Below are 19,938 nucleotides of genomic sequence, written 5' to 3'. Positions count from 1 at the left end.
CGTGCGAGGTCGGAGAAAGTTACGGCCCAGAGGGAGGCCATTCGGCCCATCGTGTCCGTGCCGGCCGAGAAAGGGCCACCCAGCCTAATCCCACTCTCCAGCACTTGGTCCGTAGCCCTGTAGGTTACGGCACTTCAAGTGTATATTCGAGTACTTTTTAAATGAGTTGAGGGTTTCTGCTTCTACCACCCTCTCAGGCAGTGAGTTCCAGACCCCCCAACACCCTCTCGGTGAAAAAAATTCTCCTTAATTCCCCTCTAATCCTTCCACCAAGCAATTTAAATCTATGCCCCCAGGTTATTGACCTCTCTGCTAAGAGAAATAGGTCCTTCCTATCCGCTCTATCGAGGCCCCTCATAATTTTGTACACCTCAATTAAATCACCCTTCAGCCTCCTTTGTTCCAAAGAAAACAACCCCAGCCTATCCAATCTTTCCTCATAGCTAAAGTTCTCCAGTCCTGGCAACATCCTCGTAAATCTCCTCTGTATCCTTTCTAGTGCAATCACATCTTTCCTGTAATGTGGTGACCAGAACTGTATGCAGTACTCAAGCTGTGGCCTAACTAGTGTTTTATACAGTTCCAGCATAACCTCTCTGCTCTTATATTCTATGCCTCACGTAATAAAGGAAAGTATTCCATGTGCCTTTTTAACCACCTTATCTATCTGTCCTGCTACCTTCAGGGATCTGAGGACATGCACTCCAAGGTCCCTCTCTTCCTCTCCACCTTTCAGTATCCTCCCATTTATTGTGTATTCCCTTGCCTTGTTTCCCTCCCCCAAATGCATTACCTTACACTTCTCTGGATTGAATTCCATTTGCCACTTTTCTGCTCACCTGACCAGTCCATTGATATCTTCCTGCAGTCTACAGCTTTGCTCCTCACTATCAACCACATGGCCAATTTTTGTATCATCTGCAAACTTCTTGATCAAGCCCCTCACATTCAAGTCCAAATCATTAATATCTACCACAAAAAGCAAGGGACCTAGTACTGAACCTTGTGGGTCCCCACTGGAAACAGCCTTCCAGTCGCAAAAATACCCATCAACCATTACCCTTTGCTTCCTGCCACTGAGACAATTTTTGATCCAACTAGCTACTTACCCTTGGATCCCATGGGCTTTTACTTTTTTGACCAGTCTGCCATGTGGGACCTTGTAAAAAGCCTTGCAAAAATCTATGTACACTACATCAAACACGTTACCCTCTGGCCCTCCTTGTTACCTGCTCAAAAAATTCAATCAAGTTAGTCAGACACGACCGTCCCTTAACAAATTCATGCTGACTGTCCTTGATTAACCCGTGCCTTTCTAAATGATGATTTATGCTGTCCCTCAGAATAGATTCCAATAATTTGCCCACCATGAAGGTTAGACTGACTGGCCTATAACTACTCGGTCTATCTCTTTCTCCCTCTTTAAACAACGGTGCAATGTTAGCAGTCCTCCAATCCTCCGGCACCAGGCCAGTAGCCAGGGAGGATTGTAAAATGATGGTCAGAGCCTCCGCTATTTCCTCCCTTGCTTCTTTTAACAGCCGGATACTAAAGATGCTAATCCCCTTAATACTTCCTTTCCCACTATGTTTACCCCATCCAATTTTTCACACTCCTCTTCCTTAACTACCATCTCTGCATCGTCCCCCTCTTTTTTGAAGACAGACGCAAAGTTTTCATTAAGAACCTTACCCACGTCTTCTGCCTCCACTCACAGGTTACCTTTTTGGTCTCTAATAGGCCCTACTCTTTCCTTGGTTATCTTCTTGCTCTTTATGTATTTATAAAACATTTTTGGGTTTTCCTTAATCTTACTTTGCTTTCCTAATTTCCTTTTTAATTCCACCCCTGCACTTTCTATACTCCTCTAGGATTTCTGCAATATTGAGCTCTCGGAGTCTGACGTGAACTTCCCTTTTTTGCCTTACCTTACCCTGTATGCTCCTTGTCATCCAGGGGGCTCTAGATTTGGCAGTCCCACCCTTTTTCTTTGTGGGAGCATGTTTACCCTGAACCCCTTGGATTTCCCCCTTGAATGCCTTCCACTGATCTGACACTGATTTACCTTCAAGTGGGTGTTTCCAGTCCACTTCTGCTAAATCACTTCTCGGCTTAGTAAAATTGGCCTTTCCCCAATTTAGAACTTTTACTACAGTTCTATCTTTGTCCTTTTCCATAACTATGCTAAATCTAACTGAATTATGATCTCTACCAGCAAAATGCTCTCCCACTGATACTCCTTCCACCTTCCCAGCTTCATCCCCTAAAACTAAATCCAGAACTGCCCCCCCACCCCCCCCCCCTTGTTGGGCTTGCTACGTACTGGCTAAAAAAGTTCTCCTGAATGCCACTTAAGAATTCTGTGCCCTCTATACCTTTTGCACTGATTGTATCCCAGTTAATATTAGGGTAGTTGAAATCCCCTACTATTACTGTCCTATTGTTTTTGCACTTCTCAGAAATTTGCCTACATATTCGCTCTTCTATCTCTCTCTGACTGGGGGTCTATAGTACACTCCCAGCAATGTGACTGCCCCATTTGTGTTCTTCAGCTCAACCCATATGGCCTCATTTGATGATCCTTCCAACATATCCCTCCTCACAGTCGTAATTGTTTCTTTAACCGATATTGCCTCCCCCCCTCAATCTCATCTGAAAACCCTGTGAAAAAGCACATTGAGCTGCCATTCCTGCCCCTGTTTAAGCCATATTTCTGTAATAGCTAAGATATCGTACTTCCACATGTCTATCTGTGCCCTGAGCTCATTAGCCTCATTCATTATACTTGCATTGAGGTATATACCATTAATCACTGCCAAACTCCTTTGTTGTCTAGTTTCTAACCTTTGTTTCCTCTGCCTTCCAAACTCACTCACTAATTTTCTGCCTTCCATTTCCAGCTCTGCTTCTCTCTCCCTTCTGAATCTACGCTCAGGTTCCCATCCCTCTGCCAAGTTAGTTTAAACCCTCCCCAACAGCACTAGCAAACCTCCCCGCATGGATATTGGTCCCGGCCCTATTGAGGTGCAACCCATCCGGCTTGTACAGGCTCCCTCAGAATCAGTCCCAATGCCCCAGCAATCTAAAGCCCTCCATCCTGCACCGTCTCTCCACCCACGCATTCATCTGCTGTATCCTCCTATTTCTATACTTGTTAGCATGTGGCACCAGGAGTAATCTGGAGATTACTACCTTTGAGGCCCTACTTATTAATCTCTTTCCTAACTCCTTAAAATCTGCCTGCAGGACCTCAAGCCTCTTTCTACCTATGTCATTTGGTAGAGATATGGATCATGACCTCTGGCTGTTCACCCTCCCCTTCCAGAATGTTCTGCAGCCGCTCAGTGACATTCTTGACTCTGGTTCGAGGGAGGCAACGTAACATCCTGGAATCTCGTCTGCGGCCGCAGAAAGGTCTATCTGTTCCCCTAACTATAGAACCCCCTATCACTATTGCTTTCCTGACCTTTCTCAGGTTGGTGCTGGACCTATAATTTCTCATCGGTGGAAAAGCTCAAACTGCCCAGTGTACTTATGAATCTCCAGCCCAATCCGACGATAAAGAAAGAACATTTAAAAAGTTTTTTTCAATTTCCTTCCTCATCTCTTGAAGGTGTTGATTGCTCGGGTATAGGCTGGCTGTCTGGGTACCTCACCAAAGTGATGATTATTAAAGTGAGCCAAGACTAAGTGTTGGTAGGCCATCAGTCTGCAAGAACATCATTGCTGTTGTCTAGGCATGTGCACCTTTCCAGCTGAGGTCACTGAATAGTGAGCAGGAACTTTGGCCGATTTTTTTTTTCTCTTTACCCCCAATCAGAAATGCAGAGGCCGATTGGTAATTCTCCCACTATTGCCATAACTGAGACCAGCTAACTCTGCACATGCTAGTGATCAAATCTGGGACTCTTCTGATCTGTTTTGCTCTACCACACTGAGCAGCATGTTTATCAACTGAGCCATTAAATAGATTTTTTTTAACCTAGATTTTTAAACATAAAATAGTTGATGTATCCATACTGATCAACATAAAAATCAAGTTAAAGTTCGCAGCACACTGTCTTCAGCTGCACTTGTTTAAAGTACACTTTCTGGAATGTGTGAATTGTTTCATTAAGGAAATGAGTGGGAAAGATGAACAAAAGATGATAAACACTTTCTTGATAGCTACAACATCAGGGCTCAGTACTAGGTCCCTTGCTTTTTATGGTATATATCAACGATTTAGATTTAAATGTAGGGGGCATGATTAAGAAGTTTGCAGATGATACAAAAATTGTCCGTGTGGTTGATAGTGAGGAAGGAAGCTGTAGTTAGTCTGCAGGAAGATATCAAAGGTCAGGTGGGCAGAAAAGTGGCAAATGGAATTCAATCCAGAGAAGTATGAGGTAATGCATTTGGGGAGGGAAAACAAGGCAAGGGAATACACAACAAATGGTAGGATACTGAGAAGTGTAGAGGAGTAGAGCGACCTTAGACTGCATGTCCACAGATCCCTGAAGGTAGCAGGACAGGTAGATAAGGTGGTTAAGAAGACATACAGGATACTTTCTTTTATTAGCTGAGAAACAGAACATGAGCAGGGAGGATGTGCTCGAACTGTATAAAAAAAACTAGTTTTTTTTAATTCATTCATGGGATGTGGGCGTCGCTGGCAAGGCCAGCATTTATTGCCCATTCCTAATTGCCATCGGGAAGGTGGTGGTGAGCCGCCTTCTTGAACCGCTGCAGTCCGTGTGGTGAAAGTTCTCCCACAGTGCTGTTAGGTAGGGAGATCCAGGGTTTTGACCCAGTGATGATGAAGGAACGGCGATATAGTTCCAAGTTAGAATGGTGTGTGACTTGGAGGGGAAAGTGCAGGTGGTGTTCCCATGTGCCTGCTGCCCTTGTCCTTCTAGGTGGTAGAGATCGTGGGTTTGGGAGGTGCTGTCGAAGAAGCCTCGGCGAATTGCTGTAGTGTATCTTGTACATGGTACACACTGCAGCCATGGTGCGCCGGTGGTGGAGGGAGTGAATGTTTAACGTGGTGGATGGGGTACCAATCAAGTGGGCTGCTTTGTCTTGGATGATGTCGAGTTTCTTGAGTGTTTTTGGAGCTGCACTCATTCAGGCAAGTGGAGAGTATTCCATCACACTCCTGACTTGTGCCTTGTAGATGGTGGAAAGGCTTTGGGGGGTCAGGAGGTGAGTCACTCACTGCAGAATACCCAGCCTCTGACCTACTCTTGTCGCCATAGTATTTATGTGGCTGGTCCAGTTAAGTTTCTGGTCAATGGTGACCCCCAGGATGTTGATGGTGGGGGATTCGGTGATGGTAATGCCGTTGAATGTCAAGGGGAGGTGGTTAGACTCTCTCTTGTTGGAGCTGGTCATTACCTGGCACTTGTCTGGCGCGAATGTTACTTGCCACTTATCAGCCCAAGCCTGGATGTTGTCACTGATGTGGGCACGAACTGCTTCATTATCTGAGGGGTTGTGAATGGAACTGAACACTTCAATCATTAGTCAACATCCCCACTTCTGACCTTTTTGATGGAGGGAAAGTCATTGATGAAGCAGCTGAAGATGGTTGGGTCTAGGACACTGCCCTGAGGATCTCCTGCAGCGATGTCCTGGGGCTGTGATGATTGGCCTCCACCAATCACTACCATCTTCCTTTGTGCTAGGTATGACTCCAGCCACAGGAGAGTTTTCCCCTTAATTCCCATTGACTTCAATTTTACTAGAGCTGCTTGATGTCAGGGGCAGTCACTTTCACCTCACCCCTGGAATTTAGCTCTTTTGTCCATGTTTGGACCAAGGCTGCAATGAGGTCTAGAGCCAAGTGGTCCTAGCAGAACCCGAACTGAGTATTGGTGAGCAGGTTATTGGTGAGTAAGTGCTGTTTGATAGCATTGTGGACGACACCTTCCATCACTTTGCTGATGATTGAGAGAAGACTGATGGGGTGGTAATTGGCCGGATTGGATTTGTCCTGCTTTTTGTGGACAGGACATACCTGGGCAATTTTCCACTTTGTCAGGTAGATGTTAGTGTTGTAGCTGTACTGTAACAGCTTGGTTAGAGGCGCGGCTAGTTCTGGAGCACAAGTCTTCAGCCGGGATGTTGTCAGGGCCCATAGCCGTTGCTGTATCCAGTGCACTCAGCTGTTTCTTGATATCACGTGCAGTGAATCCAATTGGCTGAAGACTGGCTTTTGTGATGGTGGGGATCTCGGGAGGAGGCCGAGATGGATCATCCACTTAGCACTTTTGGCTGAAGATGGTTGCAAATGCTTCAGCCTTGTCTTTTGCACTCACGTGCTGGACTCCGCCATCATTGAGGATGGGAATGTTCATGGAGCCTTCTCTTCCCGTTAGTTGTTTAATTGTCCACCACCATTCATGACTGCATGTGGCAGGTCTGCAGAGCTTTGATCTGATCCATTGGTTGTGGGATCGCTTAGCTCTGTCTATAGCATGCTGCTTCCGCTGTTTAGCATTCATGTAGTCCTGAGTTGTAGCTTCACCATGTTGGCACCTCATTTTTAGGTATGCCTGGTGCTGCTCCTGGCATGCTCTTCTACACTCCTCATTGAACCAGGGTTGATCCCCTGGCTTGTTGGTAATGGTAGAGTGAGGAATATGCCGGGCCATGAGGTTCAGATTGAGATGGAATACAATTCTGCTGCTGCTGATGGTCCACAGCGCCTCATGGATGCCTAGTTTTGAGCTACTAGATCTGTTCTGAATCTATCCCATTTAGCACGGTGGTAGTGCCACACAACACGTTGCACGGTGGTAGTGCTACACAACACGTTGGACGGTGTCCTCAGTGTGAAGACAGGACTTCGTCTCCACAAGGACTGTGTGGTGGTCACTCCTACCTATACTGTCATGGGGCAGATGCATCTGCGACAGGTAGATTGGCGTGGATGTGGTCAAGCGGTTTTTCCCTCGTGTTGATTCTCACCACCTGCTGCAGGCCCAGTCTGGCAGCTGTGTCCTTCAGGGCTCGGCCAGCTTGGTCCGTAGTGGTGCTACTGAGCCACTCTTAGTGAGTTAGGCCATAGCTAGAGTACTGCGTACAGTTCTGGTCACCACATTACAGGAAAGATGTGATTGCACTAGAGAGGGTACAGAGGAGATTTATGAGGATGTTGCCAGGACTGGAGAATTTTAACTATGAGGAAAGATTGGATCGGCTGGTGTTGTTTTCTTTGGAACAGGGGAGGCCGAGGGGAGATTTAATTGAGGTGTATAAAATTATGAGGGGCCTAGATAGAGTGGATAGGAAGCACCTATTTCCCTTAGCAGAGAGGTGAATAACTAGGGGGCTTAGATTTAAATTGCTTGGTGGAAGGATTAGAGGGGAGCTGAGGAGAATATTTTTCACCTGGAGAGTGGTGGGGGTCTGGAACTCACTGCCTGAAAAGGTAGTAGAGGCAGAAACCCTTTTTTTTTTAAGTGCAATATATCAGCTTTATTCTCAGTATTAATACATACAGTATTAATAATACAGAGACGCTGGGAAAGACCTGTTTTTCCTTTTGAATATCTCCCCAGAGAGGTGCACCGTTCCCAGGGACACTGCAATACTGGGTCGATGCGTGGAGTGGTCCGGGCAAGCCCCTATTCCATCTCCCTGTTCCAAAAATCAATTTAATATATGGTCCCCAGATAGGGGATGTATCAGATATTAAACTGATAAGAACAGATTTTTTTCAAAAAATATACTTTATTCATAAAATTTGCAACAATACATACAATACAGTTGTCAAATCACATTCCAGACATACACAATACAGATTATACAATTTGCAGGTTGCATCAAGTGCAGTTCAAATATGATTCCAACAATACAGTAACACATCGTACATAATTACCGTTTATGACACTCGGGTACCTCATTGCATCACAGTCAGTACAGATGATTGATTACAGATTCATTACAGGTACATTACAGATTCATTATAGGTGCATGATAAGAACAGATTTTTTTCAGAAAATATACTTTATTCATAAAATTTGCAACAATACAGTTGTCATATCACATTCCAAATGTACACAATACAGATTATACAATTTGCAGGTTACATCAAGTACAGTTCAATGAACACACTGTACATAATTACAGTTCATGACACTCAAGGGTGCCTCATTGCATCACAATCAATACAGATGTTTGATTACAGGTACATTACATTTCATTACATTAGTTTGAATTTTACATTCTGCCCGAGGGGGTTTTTCCCTGATTGCAGCCCCTCGATATACAATGGCGGGTAGGCTCTAAACGGTTGCCTTGCTCCACAGAGCTTTTGCGGCGGCCGCACCCAGCTTCAGTGCGTCCCTGAACATGTAGTCCTCACCACATTTAAAGGGTACTTGAGGTGCTGTAACCTACAAGGCTACGATCCAAGAGCTGGAAAGTGGGATTAAGCTGGGTAGCTCTTTCGGCTGGCACAGACACGATGGGCCAAATGGCCTCCTTCTGTGCCGTAAATTTCGATAATTTTATTTTATGTAATGTATATTTAAAGGTTCTTGCTGTTACACTACTGATGAAGGGACTTGTGTGACTTTGAATTTGTGTTTTTAAAACTCTTGGGTGAAATTGATTTACATGGTACTTGGTAAGACACTTTTTAAACATAACTCATCTTACTCTTTTATGTCTTGAATTGATTGTCCCTTATGAAATATGAAAAAATGACGTCATTGGGGTACATGGGCAGTGTTGCTAATCATGTAATAGCTGCTTTTTCTGACTTTTTTTTGAAAAAAGGGGGTCTGTCTTGATAGCACAATTTTGAATTGTGAAGTGTTATTTTTTCCTGTTTGGGAGGAATCGAGTTGCTCTAGGAGAAAGTGGTTCTCAATATTTGAGTGTTTTAAATTTGTACTTGTTTGAAATGTTGGTTTGCTGCATGTTAAAGAAAATTGTTATCCTAGTTTGGGAGTCGGGATATGTTACTCTGATGTTACTTTGAACAGCCATGGCAATTACCAATAGCAGTGATTGCAAGAAGGTGGCAAACTGCAAGCTTGCTCCAATTTGGTTTTTAATGTTATTTTTGAAAAGTTTAATGTTTTGTTCAATGGGAAATACAGTGTTAAACTCTTCAAAATTTAGCATAATTGAAAAATTATAACAGACTTGGACTTACCTGGCAAGGCAGAACTACTTGAGTGAGAATTTGAAAACCAGTGATTGAATGATACCCTTTTGTAGCTCAGACAAATCAAATCTCTAAAATAGATTGTCAAGGAAACCAATGCCTTTCGACAAGTTTTCAAAGTTTAATAACATAATGAAACGCTTTGCGAAACAATGTGATAGGCCTTAGCTTTCTATCTACTGCAAATCATGGCTATGTCATCAAATGACAAAATGGGAAAATTTGAAGATGTAATAACATACCAGACTTTGGGATCATAGTGAGGGAGATGGAATTTGGGGGAGTGCAGGAGCCTGGTAATTTTATTGGCTCTCAATCATCCTCTGCAATCTGGGCTTTCCTTTCTAAGATCCTCATATGTCTTGTCATCTCCCAGTTTCGTACCCATCTCTCCTGAAACCGCCTAGTTGAATCCTTGCAGTCCAGCTTCCATCCTATTCACCACACCAAAATGCTTTTAGCCACAGTCACAGGTGACACCCTCTGTCACTGTGACTGTGACACTTCATCCCTCCCTGTCCTTCATGCCCTTTCTTGGTATTTGATCACATTACCACCCTCTTCCATCGTCCCAGCAGCATCAAACTTGCATGGTTCCATTTCTACCTATCTAAACACAGCCAGTGTAGCTCCATCAATGCCTTATCTTCCCTCTGCAACATCATCATTTCCAGGGTCCCCTGAGGATATATCCTTGGCCTCCTTTTTCTAATCTACATACTGCCCCTTCGCAACATTGTCTGCAGACATTGGGTTGGTTTCATGTGTATGCTGCTGATACCCTGCTCTATTCAACCCCTTGTCTGCCTCCATACTGCACGAACGTCTGTTTAATATTGAGTCTTGGATGATTCACAACTTCCTCCAAGACCAATTTTTTCACAGCTGCCTTTTTCCTCCTGCTTCCTCCTCTCATGTTTTATACCTACCACCACTCAACCCAAACACCCAAAATTTTCCCTCCCATTGTCACATATCCAACTTTGCACTTGCTTAACAAATGTCAACATGATTCCGTCCACTTTGAAAGCAAACCTCCCACTTGCATACTATGCTACGTGATGTACCCATTTGTCGACACTCAAACATAAACGCGACCTTCCCCAGCACGTAAAATGACACATACAAATTATACAAATTAATATCTTTTTATCCATATACAAATTATATTGAATACACACCATATAAAATATTTACTCTAAATTAATTATTGATTCACAGAACTAATTATGTCTGCAAGTGTGTTTTATCAAGCTTCACTACTGCATTTTGTTCTGAAGTCCAGGAAAGACTGAATAGAGTAAGGTGTTTTGCAGGCAAGCTGGTGATTTTGTGACTTGGATCTTCAATAATAACTTAAGAAATTCAGATGTTTGAGTGGGAGGGAAGCTTTGTCTTGTATTTCTCACGAGATGATATCCTGCACTACTTAGGCTGACTGGCAGGTAATTGCTGGATTTATCCCCCTCCCCTTTTTTGACGAGGGGTGTAACATTTGTAATCCTCCAGTCCTCTGGCACTACCCCCATATCTAAGAAGGATTGGAAGATTGTGGCCAGAGCCTCCACAATTTCTTCCCTTACTTCTCTCAGTAACCTAGGATGGATCGGGTGACTTTTCTACTTCGAGTACTGCCAAACTCTTTAAGTACCTCTTTATTTTTATCCTATCCAATATCGCTGCTGCCTCCTTCTTTACTGCTACATTGACAGCATCCTCTTCTCTAGTGAAGATCAATGCAAAGTACTCATTTAGTACCTCAACCATGCCTTCTGCCTCCACAAGAAGATCTCCTTTTTGGTCCTAATTGGCCCCACCCTTCAATTGACTACCTTTTTACTATTTATATGTTTATAAAAGACTTTTGGGATACCTTTTATGTTAGTCGCTTATCTAATCTCATGCTCTCTCTTTGTTCCTCTTCCCTTTTTTAGATCACCGCTGTGCTTTCTCTATTCAGCTTGGTTCTCTACTGTATTATGAATCTTACATTTGTCATAAGCCTCCTTTATCTGTTTAATTTTAATCTCTATATCTTTAGTCATCTAGGGAGCCCTAGCTTTGTGCACCTTTTCTTTCCCCCTCGTGGGAATGTGTTCACTCTGTACCCAAACTATCTCCTCTTTTGAAGGCCTCCCAATGTTCAATTACTGTTTTGCCTACCAATTTTTATTCTAAACCACCTGGGCCAAATCCCTTTTTAATGCACTGAAATTAGCCCTCCTGCAGTTAAGTAATTTTACGCTTGATTGTTCCTTGTTCTTTTCTGTAACTACTCTAAACCTGATGATATTATGATCACTTTTCCCAAATGTGCTCCCACTGAAGCATGCTCCACCTGCCCCACTTCATTCCCCAGAACCACATCCAGCATTGCTTCCTTCCTTGTTGGGCTGGAAACACACTGATCAAGAAAGTTCTCGTACCCATTTTAGGAATCCCCTCCCCCCCCCCCCCCCCCCCCTTTTACACTGTTACTATTCCCGGTCTATTTTGGGATAATTGAAGTTCCCCATTATCACTATTCTATAGTTCTTGCATCTTTCTCTAATTTGCCTGCAGATTTTCTCCTCTATCTCCTTCCCACTAGGTGGCCTATAGTAAACACCCAGCAGCGTAATAGCTCCCCTATTGTTCCTTAATTCTAACCAAATAGATTCTGTCTTTGACCCCTCAACTACATCATCCCTTTCCAGTGCTATAATGGTTTCTTTGATCAATACTGCCACCTCCCCTCCTTTTATTTCCTTCCCTATCTTCCCTGAATACCTTGTCGCAGGAATATTAAGTTCCCAATCCTCCCTTTCTTTGAAGCAGGTCTCTGATCTTGCCACAATATCGTAGTCCCATACGGCAACTTGTAGCTCTTGTAAATGCATATAACTTATTACAGTGCTACATGCATTTACACAAATGCACTTCAAACCCATCTTAGACTGCCTCGCATTTGTCCCCCGTCTGATCCCTCCCATTTCTGAACTATCCTTTACTCTGGTGCTATTTGTCTCTCTCAGTCCACTGTGCACCTTGTTTCTCCTCTCAAATATTTTATCCTGGTGCTCACCTACCTGCCAAATTAGTTTAAACCCTCCCCCACAGCACTAGTTAAATGCCTGGTGAGGACGTTGGTCCCATCTCTCTTCAGGTGCAACCCATCCATCTTGAACAGATCCCTCCTGTCTCAGAACTGGTCCCAGTTCCCCAGGAATCTGCAGCCCTCCCTCCAGCACCATTTCTCCAGCCATGCGTTAATCTGTCTTATCCTACTATGCTTGTGCTCATTACCATTTGACACTGGGAGTAATCCAGAGATTACTACCATTGAGGTCCTGCTTTTTTGAACTTCCTCCCTAGCTCCTGAAACTCTGACTGCAGGACCTCAACCCTTTTCCTTCCTGTGATGTGGAGATACCGGTGATGGACTGGGGTTGACAAATGTTCAGAATCTTACAACACCAGGTTATAGTCCAACAATTTTATTTGAAAATCACAAGCTTTCGGAGGCTTTCTCCTTCGTCAGGTGAATGTGGAAATCCTTGAACGTTTCGCATTTATATTCAGAGAACAATACCTGGTTATTACAGATAATCTTTCCAACTGCCCGTTGTCAAGGCAATCAAAGTGTTCAGACAGAGAGGTGTTACCTACAGGACCACCGAATATACAAACGGCCAGAACACAAAACAGAGAGAGAGAGAGAAACATCCGAAAGGAAGAGAAAGACAGAAAATTACCAGTTGTATTAAAAACAGATAACTTTTATTCGCTGGTGGGGTTACGTGTAGCGTGACATGAACCCAAGATCCCGGTTGAGGCCGTCCTCATGGGTGCGGAACTTGGCTATCAATTTCTGCTCGACGATTTTGCGTTGTCGTGTGTCTCGAAGGCCGCCTTGGAGAACGCTTACCCGAAGATCGGTGGCTGAATGTCCTTGACTGCTGAAGTGTTCCCCGACTGGGAGGGAACCCTCCTGTCTGGCGATTGTTGCGTGGTGTCCGTTCATCCGTTATCGCAGTGTCTGCATGGTCTCGCCAATGTAATTTGCTGCGAACGATGGTCTGTTTGAGGTTGGGTGGCTGTTTGAAGGCGAGTAGTGGAGGTGTGGGGATGGCCTTAGCGAGGTGTTCGTCGTCATCGATGACATGTTGAAGGCTGCAGAGAACATGGCGTAGTTTCTCTGCTCCAGGGAAGTACTGGACGACGAAGGGTACTCTGTTGGTTGCGTCCCGTGTTAGTCTTCTGAGGAGGTCTATGCGATTTTTCGCTGTGGCCCGTCGGAACTGTCGATCGACGAGTCGAGCGTCATATCCCGTTCTTACGAGGGCATCTTTCAGCGTCTGTAGGTGTCCATCACGTTCCTCCTCATCTGAGCAGATCCTGTGTATTCGCAGGGCCTGTCCATAGGGGATGGCCTCTTTGACGTGGTTAGGGTGGAAGCTGGAAAAGTGGAGCATCGTGAGGTTGTCCGTGGGCTTGCGGTAGAGTGAGGTGCCCATCTTTGATGGAGATTCGTGTGTCCAAGAAAGAAACTGATTGAGGAGTAGTCCATGGTGAGCTTGATGGTGGGATGGAACTTGTTGATGTTATCGTGTAGTCTCTTCAATGTTTCAATGTGATCACCTCTCATTCTTCTAAACTCCAGAGTATAGGCCCATTCTACTCGACCTCTCTTCACAGGACAACCCCCTTGTTTCAGGAATTAATCTAGTGAACCTTCGTCGCACCACCTGATAAGATCAAAACTGTACACGCTACTCCAGGTGAGGTCTCACTAAAGCCCTGTACAACTGTAGTAAGACTTCCTTACTCTTGTACTCCAACCCCCTTGCAATAAAGGCCAACATGCCATTTGCTTTCCTAATTGTCTGCTGTATCTGCATACTAACTTTTTGTGTTTCTTGTATGAGCACACCCAAGTGTCTCTGAACACCGACATTTAGTAATTTCTCACCATTTAAAAAATATTCTGTTCTTCTATTCTTCTTACCAAAGTGAATAACCTCACATTTCCCCACACTATACTCCATCTGCCACCTTACTTAACCTGTCTATATCCCTTTGCAGACTCTTTGTATCCTCCTCACAGTTTACTTTCCCACCTAGCTTTGTATCGACAGCAAACTTGAGTATATTACACTCGGTCCCTTCATCTAAGTCATTAATATAGATTGTAATTAGCTGAGGCCCAGGCACCGATCCTTGCGGCACTCCGCTAGTTAAAGCCTGCCAACCTGTTTATCCCGACTCTCTGTTTTCTGTCCTTTAACCAATCCTCTATCCATGCTAATATATTATTCCAACCCCATGAGCCCATATCTTGTGTAACAACCTTTTATGTGGCACCTTATTGAATGCCTTTTGAAAATCCACTTGTTGTGTTCTCCTCTCAGACAAACCTTTGGCTGGGAGTTCTTTGTGGTTAGACTGAGATTTCTTTGTTCACACTCAGAATTCTTGTGTTCACACATGTTTACCTACATTTTGGACCCCCTCAAACTGACGACATCAGGGTGGGGGGGGGCGCAGTGGATTGTGGAACTACAAAACAACCTGCAAAAGGGCAGAGAGGGGACCAACGGAGGGGCCAACGTCACAGGAGGCACGACCCATGTGAGAGGGTGTACAGGCAGAAGCCTAGCTTTCTGGACCTCTCTGAGGATCAGTGCCTATGCAGGCTGAGATTGAGTTGGCAGATGGTCGCAGACATCTGCACGCTTCTTTATGCAGAGCTGCTCCAGGCTGGGCCTGGTGGCCACACATTGCCCGTCGCAGTTAAAGTTACTACTGCCCTCAATTTCTTTGCCTCTGGATCTTTGCCCCCAGTGACATTACCAGGATCTCTGTATTCTGCACATAAGTGTGTATGATAGGTCATGGATGGCTTGTTTGCCAGGGCATCTGACTACGTCAACTTCCTCCACGATGACATCAGCCAGTCAGAGAGAACAATGGGTTTCAAAAATGTGGCTGGTTTCCCACGGGTGCAATTGATTGCGCACATGTAGCAATCCGAGCATCTCCACGTGAGCCAGGAATGTTCATCAACCAAAAAGGATATCACTGTATCAATGCGCAGCTGGTTTGTGACCACCAGAAGAGGTTTCTGCAGGTGTGTGCCAAATTCCCTGGCAGCTACCATGATTCCTTCATTTTGGCCGAGTCCAACATCCCGGCTCTCTTCCACTCACAAAACAGACTTAAGGGCTGGCTCCTTGGAGACTAGGGATACCCCCTGCAGATGTGGCTAATAACACCTCTGAGAAACCCCAACAGTTCAAGATGCGCTTCAGGTGCCTAGCTCGATCTGGGGGATCCCTTCAGTACTCACCGGCGAGGGTGGGCAGAATAATAGTCGTGTGTTGTGTCTTGCATAACATTGCTTAACAAGGAGGGTTACGGGTGGAGGAGCTCCCATGCGCTCATGAAGCATCTACCGGCAACATTGGTGATAGAGGAGGAGGATGCTGGTCAACCGATTGGCAGAGCAGCGGCACATGTGGCTGCTTGTGATGCCAGGGAGTCACTCATATTTGATAGATTCTCATAAGGAGATCTGCAAAGTGAAGATAGTGAAGTACCACCAGCCCACCACTCCCCCCTCCACTTGCACAAAGCAGTCCTTCAACCACACATACCCACATTGTAAACCTGGCATGAATGGCTGGCATGAAGTCTTGCAGTTCATGGTGAAGCACATGCAAGGGCGCTTTCATAAAAGGGACTCAAGAATTGACAGGATGTGGCAGTGCTGGTGACAAATAATGACGTTTAATGTGAGTGTAATGAAAAAATAAATAGAAATGCAAAACGTGACATTTAGTCAGATATCCTTGTGCATACCCTTGGTGATTACAAAACCTTCGACGTCCTCTTCTGACTGCTTCTACATGGTTCATCCCCTGTGGCATCAGCAGAGGTAGTGGCAGATTGCTCAGGTCCCTGCCCTGACTGCTGAAATGCTCTCTACCAACGATCTCTGGATTTTGGAGCCCATGAGGGCCCCGCCAAAGACGAGTACACCTGCACCTGTGCAGGGACAGACTCTGCCATTGGGAGAGGTGGCAGCATTGCGGGTACTGGTTTGGGGGGGGTGGGGGCAACGGGTGAGTCGTGGAAGCGCTTTGATTGGAGTCTCCACTTCCATGCCCTCTTTCACCATCATCCCTCTCCAGGACCACAGCCACATCACTCCTACCACTCTGCTGGACAACAGCTTGGAGGTCATCCGTGACGTGTTGTAAGGCCACTGCTAAAGTATCTGTCTGCCTGTTTAAGCCAAAGGTGCATCTGTACCTCTATCATTCTCCTTCTCAACGATGGCCCCCGGGGTTCAGCATCTGCATCTAGCTGAGCAGAGCTTGGAGAGAAGTGTGCGCCCTCCCCCCGATGCGGACTCTCCACAGCTGCCCCTGCCACCAGTGTTTGCTCGTGCTCACTTGTGAGTGGTGAGCTACTAGGTGACAACCCAACTAACTGTCTAATAGGACCCAGCGATATATGAGTGTCTGCGCTGTTGCATGGCTCGATATGATGTGACGGTGCGCCTTCAGAGGCGTGGAGCTTCTCTGAGGAATCACTCTTGTCCAGGTCATCTGCTGCTTCAGCATTCCCTGAAAGCCCTGGAAGAGAACATACAGCAATATTAAGAATCATTGCAGAAGTTATGTTGCGATTAGCATACTGAGGTGTCCAACAGATCAATTATTGATAACATCAATTCATGATGTGCATAAGGGATATTAAAGTTCTGTCACCAGGCGTTTGCGCTGTGCCAATCTCAGCATCTCCGCTAGCTAGGCATTGGAGCATCCGGCTTAGTTCCTTCGCCTCCGCCTCTGTCAGGAGCAATATTTGTGGTGGCCCCCCTTTTGTCCTCATCCTCTCCCTTGCATTTTGCGCGCTCTTCTCCTACAAGGGGAGAAAGAACAGATGTGTGAATGAGGGTGACGGGGTCACCCGATGGATGCATTGCTCTGGGTGAGGCTGCCAATGAAAGAGATGCATCAGAGGGTATCAGACAGATTCATATCATTGCATTAGGATTGGATTGAGTGGGTGTAGTGGGCTCACAAATGGAGGTGAGGAAGTGCACAGAAAGTGAAGGTAAGTTGATAATGAGACTTAGTGGGTGTGAGGAGTGATCTGATGAAGTAGGCTTGGCAAGACAGAGTGAGGAGGGGGCTGGTGGTGACTATGAGCGCCACAGGATGTAGGTGAATCAGTAACTACTCACATTTCCTGATCTGGTTAGGTCATTGAAGTGCTTCCTGCATTGCACCCATGTCGTTGAGATGGTGGTCCTGCAGCTCACCACCTCTGCCACCTCGAGCCATGCCTTCTTGGTGGCAGAGATGAGGCACTTCCTCCTAGATGTATCCCTCCTGCTCCTCACACCGGCTAGTAGTAACTCCAGCGAAGAGTCACTGAACTGGGGTGCTGGCCTCATCCTTTGTTGCTCCATTTGGCCCAATTCCTCCTTTCTCCCTCAAATCCCTCAAAATGGTTGCAATGTCCCTTTAAATAATCCAGCTCCCAGCACATCATTCGGGAGCGCAGTGCGCCCACTGCGCAGCTTGGAAACCTGGAAGTCACATTAACGACCTTCAAATGAGTAGCGATCACTCGAGAAAACACACAAAAAAATTTCCGGGTATCCTGTGCGTGCATTGACACCCCCCCCCCCCCGCCCTCCCTTCACCCTGCTGAGCTCCTGCCGGTATGTTAAAATTTACCCCCAATCTTTTGTTTGCATTTCTGCTGTTGGTACTGCTTCTTCTTGCGTCTTTGCTTGATCACTTTGTTGCATTTCCCCAACTTCTTAAACCTCAGCTGCGTATGTTTGGCAGAGCTAGGATTTTGGACTTAATTCTGTAGGACAATACACTAATTGGTTGAATTATATTAGCTATATCACTAAATTATTTCAAATTTACTGTTGTTAAAGGAATGCATCACCTTAAATTTTCAGCTTCTAGAAATATCTTGTTGCAGCACCATCTGCTACCACAGTGTTCATAGATTTTCCTTCTGGAGCAGAAACAATGTACGAGCAGGTCTGTACTAAGGGAACAGCAGGTGCACTGTGGAAGGCTTTACACGTACTGTGATGTACCATCTGTTAATGATGGTGTATTGGACTGGATAATAACCTAATGCTGTGCTGTTGGTGCTGAACTGCATTCACCACTGATTAAGTTTAAAGGTTTTGCACTATGATGGATACTTTTTAGTGAATGAGGGAGTGTAGGTGAAACATACCATCTGTTATAATTGTAGTTTTAATTATCTATATTATACACCTCTTGGCTTAAATTGTATTCTTTATAACAGACTTAACTGTAGTCTAGAAGAGGATGATAATGTGCCTTAGGAATCTGATGTGATAATTAAATGAATGCCTATTGAGATTCTTAACAATATAAAGTTTGTTTTAGGGTTAAACTGACAAGATAAGGAATTTAAATTATGTATATACAATTAGTGCTGTCCTTGCTAGAAAATGTAAAGTTCTAGAAGTTGAAAAATAATAATCCATGCAAAATATTTAAGAAAAATGCACAACAATGAGACCTTTAAGATCATCTCTTGAAATTAGTCTATGAAGTGTAATGGATTTGTGGTGGACCTTTCAGAATAAACAACATTGCAGTTTTCAAGTGTGGGGATTTCATAAAGTGATGGAAATGGGAGCGAGGGTACTTGGAAAAATAAACTGCCATTCTAGTTTGGTAAGTTAAACTGTTTTGAGCACTTGGTTAAATAAAGGTTGCATTTTGGTGGGATAACCAAAGGAAAAATTAGTGGAGTTTTTTGGATGAATTTGAGGCAAGCAGTCAGTGTTTACTTTAAAATATTTCAACAATTACTTTTTTCAAAACATTACTTCTATCTCACCCATACCTTCTGCAGCACAGTGCAGTGCTCTTAAGGCCACAAGTGCAAGTAAGCAGGTAGGCAACCAGCCTGCATAAGTCCCTACCCAACATGGACTATAGTCAGTTAGAAGGATGGGTGTCCACTTAGTGGATCTTTTAATTATATAGAGCTCTGCAGGCCAACTATAAACAATTGAAATACAGACCACTAATTTCAAGGAATGTTTTATTGAAGACAGTACTACTTTTGTCAATCACTAAGGATGCTAAAACTAAGCTTAAGCATTGTTATTTCGCTTTGTTGAATTATCTTGTGTCCTTCACTTGTGTGACACTATCTGTATTTAGTAGTTAAACATTGGGATCATCATTGAATTTAAATCCAGATTCTAGAGGTGGAGTAGCTATATTAATCAGAGATCATATAATGGCAGTAGAAAAAAGGGTCATAACTATCAGAAGGTTAGAAACAGAATCCATATGGATTGAAATAAAAGATAAGGGATCGATCAGGCTAATAGGGGTATACTACAGACCACCTAATAATGGAAAGGAGGTGGAGGAGAAATATGTAAGCAAATAGGTGAAATGAGTAAGGGACATAGAATAATAATCATGGGAGTTTTTAACTATCCCCAAATAAACTGGCAAGAAGAGGTAGGTAAAGGGGTATGGGAAATGGAGCTTTTACAATGTGTGCAGGGCTCCTTTCTTACCCAGCAAGAGAGGAAACACTGTTGGATCCAGTAATGGGAAATGAACCAGAACAGACAAGAGAAATAAGCCTAGGGGAACATCTAGGCAATAGCGACCACAACATAATAAGGTTTAAGATAAAGATTGAGAAAGATGTAATTAAGACAAAGTCCAAAGTAATAAATTGGAAAAAAAAATGATTTTCAG

At 44.4% G+C, this 19,938-nt stretch overlaps 1 protein-coding gene and 1 pseudogene across 1 annotated transcript in view; one reads left to right on the top strand and one right to left on the bottom strand.

Moving 5' to 3' along the window:
* Nucleotides 1-19,938, top strand: part of LOC137317410 (eukaryotic translation initiation factor 3 subunit H) — a 160,282-nt gene that overhangs the window by 214 nt on the left and 140,130 nt on the right. The gene's annotated exons all lie outside the window — the stretch shown is intronic.
* LOC137320344 (U2 spliceosomal RNA) lies at nt 7,544-7,713 on the bottom strand (annotated as a pseudogene).

The sequence above is a fragment of the Heptranchias perlo genome, chromosome 3 (genome assembly GCF_035084215.1).
Source record: "Heptranchias perlo isolate sHepPer1 chromosome 3, sHepPer1.hap1, whole genome shotgun sequence".
In the NCBI taxonomy this organism is placed as follows: domain Eukaryota; kingdom Metazoa; phylum Chordata; class Chondrichthyes; order Hexanchiformes; family Hexanchidae; genus Heptranchias; species Heptranchias perlo.
This window is presented reverse-complemented; position numbering and strand designations above follow the sequence as displayed.